The sequence below is a fragment of the Pseudophryne corroboree genome, chromosome 8, assembly GCF_028390025.1.
Source record: "Pseudophryne corroboree isolate aPseCor3 chromosome 8, aPseCor3.hap2, whole genome shotgun sequence".
NCBI classification, from domain to species: domain Eukaryota; kingdom Metazoa; phylum Chordata; class Amphibia; order Anura; family Myobatrachidae; genus Pseudophryne; species Pseudophryne corroboree.
In genome coordinates this window covers 161,429,145-161,434,511 of record NC_086451.1, presented here as the reverse complement: position 1 = coordinate 161,434,511, position 5,367 = coordinate 161,429,145, and the positions used below count along the sequence as shown (strand labels likewise).

The window sequence follows — 5,367 nt, the reverse complement described above, 5'->3', positions numbered from 1 at the left end:
GAGTTGTTCGCTCGGTAATTTTCTTCGCATCGCAGCGATTTTCCGCTAATTGCGCATGCGCAAGGGTGGTCATTCCAAGTTGTTCGCTCGGTAATTTTCTTCGCATCGCAGCGATTTTCCGCTAATTGCGCATGCGCAATGTTCGCTCTGCGACTGCGCAAAGTAAATTTGCTATGCAGTTAGGTATTTTACTCACGGCATTACGAGGTTTTTTCTTTGTTCTGCTGATCGTAGTGTGATTGACAGGAAGTGGGTGTTTCTGGGCGGAAACTGGCCGTTTTATGGGTGTGTGTGAAAAAACGCTGCAGTTTCTGGGTAAAACGCGGGAGTGTCTGAAGAAACGGGGGAGTGTCTGGGCGAACGCTGGGTGTGTTTGTGACGTCAAACCAGGAACGAAACTGACTGAACTGATCACAGTTGTCGAGTAAGTCTGGAGCTACTCAGAAACTGCTAAGAAGTGTCTATTCGCAATTCTGCTAATCTTTCGTTCGCAATTTTGATAAGCTAAGATTCACTCCCAGTAGGCGGCGGCTTAACGTGTGCAATGCTGCTAAAAGCAGCTTGCGAGCTAACAACTCGGAATGAGGGCCATTATGTGTAAAAGGGCATTAATAAAGGTTGTCATAATGTGTAAGACGCATTATGTTTATAAGGACATTAATGATGTGTCTCATATGTGTAAGGGGCATTACTGTGTGGAATTATGTGTATAAATGCATTACTAATGTGTGGCATTATGTGTATAAGGTGCTCTAATATGTAGCGTTGCGTATAGAAAGGGCATTTACTGTGTCGTCTAATGTGAATAAAGAGCAATAGGGTGTGGTGTAATGTAAATAAGGAGCAATTCAGTGTGATGTAATGTGAATAAGGAGCACTACTGTGAGAAGTAACGTTTATAAGGTAAAGTGATACTACTGTGGGATGTAATGTGAATTATGGACACTATCGCGTGATCAAATGTGAATAAAATTGCAGTACTGTGTGGCGGAATTTTAATTGGGGGTACTATTGTGTGGACATGCCCATTGCCAGCAAAAACACACCCCTTTTTGGACTGTGCGCCAAATGTGCGAACTGTTCCTGTTTAAAATATAGGGGGTACAAACACCAAAATAAGTACTGTTATGGGTGAGGGTTGATGGTGCTGGGAAAGAGGTGCAAGGTCAGAGGCGGAACCAGCGGTGGTGCTAGGGGGCACCAGGCAAAATCTTGCCTAGGGCATCATATTGGTTAGGGCCAGCTCTGCCAAAGGGCCTTGTGGGGGAAATGTCTTCAGTAAAAGCATTCCCTGTGTGTGTGGTGTGTCGGTACGCGTGTGTCGACATGTCTGAGGAAGAAGGCTATATTAGAGAGGAGCGGGAGCAAATGAATGTGGTGTCTCCGCCGACACCTGATTGGATGGATATGTGGAATGTTTTAAATGCTAGTGTAAACTCATTGCACAAAAGATTAGACAAGGCTGAAGCTTTGGGACAGTCAGGGTCTCAACCCATGCCTGATCCTATGTCGTAGGGACTGTCAGGGTCTCATAAGTGCCCACTATCCAGATTGTTGACACAGATACCGACACGGATTCTGACTCCAGTGTCGATTACGATGATGCAAAGTTACAGCCAAAATTGGCAAAATACATTTGATATATGATTATGGCAATAAAAGATGTTTTGCACATCACAGAGGAGCCCCCTATCCCTGACAAGAGGGTACATATGTACAAGGGAAAGAAGCCTGAGGTAACCTTTTCCCCTCACACGAGCTGAACGAGTTATGTGAAAAAGCTTGGGAATCTCCTGCAGATTTCCAAAAGGATTCTTATGGCGTATCCTTTCCCATCAACGGATAGGTTACGATGGGAATCCTCCCCTTGGGTGGACAAAGCATTAACACGCTTATCCAAGAAGTTAGCCCTCCCGTCCCAGGATACGGCTACCCTCAAAGAGTCTGCTGACCGCAAACAGGAGATTACCCTGAAGTCCATTTATACACATTCAGGTACCTTACTCAGACCGGCAATTGCGTCGGCCTGGGTGTGTATGTGTAGTGCTGTAGCGGCATGGACGGATACCCTAGATAAGGATACTATTTTATTGCCCCTGAGGCATATAAGAGATGCTGTCCTATATATGTGTGTATGCAAACTACAGGTGGTGCTGCATGGCTCACACCCTTTTACTTGTCTTGTAGAGCAACTCTGGAGCTGTTACTGGGTCCAGCTGCTGCAAGAAATCAGCTTGAATGCTTCAGGGGCTGGGGCATGGCCAACATGAGCCCCACACTGATGGGGGTGTATAAAGCGATCTAGGGGTCATCCAAGCGCAACCCCACAAAGGCCGCCATGCCCTGCGTGACCATTTTCTCTTTTCATATGCAGACGAGGGTTGCAGCCAACTATACCCATTGCTTGGATGACATCACCATATGCGAATCCATCTGCTGCAGGCCTTCCCCCAGGAATGCTTGCACTAGTTGTTGCATTTGGTTTGTTGTTTGGGGGGTGCTTCAGTATTAGGCAGCCTTCTGCCCTCACACATTCATCTGAAAATGTGTTCTCCCTGCAGTTGTTGTCCCCAGATGAGAGTTCCCTTGTGCTGCCTCAGTTGAATCTCCTTTACTTGACGGAGGTGTGCCTGAGCAGCGGCCCTCCCCAGCCCTATCTCAAATCATACTTATTTTGCTTAGGTGATACCATGGTCATGAAGATTGTTTTCCCAGGGTGAGGTTCATTCATTGCATTCTGGGTATGCTGACCTCTGTGATTTCCCCAAATGTGGGAATCTCGACTGCATAATTTGTGGTAGGGGGGGGGGGGGGACTGCATTTGTGCTTTCCCCTGGTTGGCTCTGGTATAATTTAGATCTCATTGTCTCAGGTCTCTCTCCAGCCTAGTTTGCTGTCTGTTTCCACTTCTCTTTTCTTGAGCCCCTCCCTTCTATGCCCTTGCGCACTATCCTGACTTCTCCCGTCTGCTTACTTTGTGCCTTCCAACGCACAATGCGAACTACAGGTGGTGTTGCAGGGCCCACACCCTTTTATTTGCCTTACAGAGCAGCTCTGGAGCTGTTACAGTGCCCAGCTGCTGCAAGAAATCAGCTTGAATGCTTCAGGGGCTGGGGCATGGCCAACATGAGCCCCACACCAAAGGAGGGTGGGGGGTGTTCAATGCGAACTAGGGGTCATCCAAGCGCCCCTTATCTCTTTTCATATGCAGATGAGGGTTCCAGCCAACTTTGGCCCACTGCTTGGATGACATCACCGTATGCAAATCCGTCTGCTGCAGACCTTTCCCCAGGAATGCTTGTACTAGTTGTTGCATATGGTTTGAGGGTGCTTCAGTATTAGGCAGCCTTCCGCCCTCTCATTTTCATCTGAAAAGATGTGGTCTCCCTGCAGTTGTTGTCCCCAGACAAGAGTTCCCTTGTGCTTCCTCAGTTGAATCTCCTTAACTTGACGGGGGTGTGCTCGAGCAGCCGCCCTCCACAGCCCTATCCCAACACATGCTTTTCTTGCGTATGAGATCTCTTGATCATGAAGATAGTTCTCACAGGGTGAGGTTCATCCATTACATTTTAAAGTAGGAAGGTACAAATTACATATTCAAATTACATGTATGTGCTGGATTCAAATGTTTTCCCCCCTTCCTTTCTCAATTGTGCCCATCAGCAGCTATTCTAATGTTGCTGCCAATGGGTGTGACACATTCATTTCTTCTGTGGGGTACACTGGACTCCACAAGGATTCACATTGGGGTGTAGAGTAGGATCTTGATCTGAGGCACCAACAGGCTCAAAGCTTTTGACTGTTCCCAAGATGCTCAGCGCCCCCTGCTCTATAACCTCGCTTCCATGAACAGGGAGCTCAGTTTGTAGTTGGTGCCTTCAGTAGCAGGCCACTTAACAGGGGGCTGCCTCAGGCAGCCTATTCTTAGCTATTAATTTTGACAAGAAAAGAAGAACTTTTTTTTATAAGAATCTACAAGGGCTGCAGCAGGTTAGGTCTAATAGACATCTTTACTGCAGCTCCATCACTCCCAGCGGCGCAGTATACTCCCGTGCCCTGGTTGCTGGGTCACTGCAGCGGAGGCTCCGGTTTCTTCCTAAGGTCAGTCACACACACACCGCCCTCCGGGATCACGAGGCCGCTGATGAAAGGGAGGTAAGGGACTTCTGTGCCCACACTATACCGTGATCCAGCGTGGCTGTAGGGGGTGGGCCATGTGCGCACTGGCGTGGACACGGATTACTGGGCAGCCGCTCCTCTAGCCACCAGGGACAGTTAAGGAGCACAGCTCTGGGGGTTTTCTCTTATATTAACCCCATTTTGTACTACCCGCAGTGCATTGTGATAGGTAATAGAGCCTGATTCAGGTTGGATTGCAATCGCAATAAGCAATCCAACTGCAAAAATTGCTAAGAGCATACGCATGCGCCTGCATTTTCTGCGGCACCCCGCAGATAATGCGATCGCTTCTGACTGTCAATCGGTGCTGGGGGGGGGGGGGGGGTCAGCAACAATCCATTTCCAAGTCAGAGATTGAGCGGTGCATGGGCAGGGCTACAAAATGGGGTCGGCAACGGAGAAACAGGAGGCGTGGTCAGAGCTGCTGCATGACATCACATGCAGCAGCTGCGATCACAAAAATGGTGGCGGCTTCCTGCGCACATATACAGTCTGCACCAACAGGAGGCTAACCCATTTTTTATGATCACGCTGAACTGCACTGAGACTGCAATTTCAGCGTGGTCAAGAAGGGAGGCGGCATGCTGGGTGGCCCCAGCATGCGAACCAAAGGATTGCAAATTCTGTTACTTAGCAGAATTTGCAATCCTTACTGAATTAGGCCCATTGATTACAAAATGTATTTGTAAATATTTGAAGTTTTTCTTCAGGGACTAACACAAAAGATGCTTGGGGCTACTAACACATGTGTAAGCCACGTAAAGCTTCCCATGGGTCAGTGGCATCACAACGGGGTTGCTGCCCACACCCGAGTGTCACCCGCCAAGGGGGGTGACACCAAAGTGCCGGCTCCTCTTCAGTGACAGAATATGGGTGTTTCACTGTGACATTACGTGCAACACCCAGTTTCTGTCACTGTGCAGGAGCCAGCACCACTCACACACTAGTCCCCGGGTGCAGCACTCAACCCCCGGGATACCCGGAGCAACAAAATGGAGATTCAGGAAAACAGGCCACACCCCTACCTATGAGACCATGCCTCCTTTTTACCATTGCGCTGCTTATCTGCGCGCACTGCATTACAATCTCCCTCGCTGCCTCTCTGGGTGTCACCAATGATAGTGACACCTTTGCCATGCTTGTAGCAGCTGGTCCTAAGATCTACACCTCCAGCCCTGAGTGTTTGCC

The 5,367-nt window shown here is 48.6% G+C and overlaps 1 non-coding gene across 1 annotated transcript; it reads left to right on the top strand.

The window, feature by feature from the left end:
• The first annotated feature begins 2,665 nt into the window (after positions 1 to 2,665).
• On the top strand, positions 2,666 to 2,836 carry LOC134951775 (U1 spliceosomal RNA). The gene has a single exon (XR_010184452.1). It is a non-coding gene; the product is annotated as a U1 spliceosomal RNA (small nuclear RNA).
• Positions 2,837 to 5,367: the final 2,531 nt, after the last annotated feature.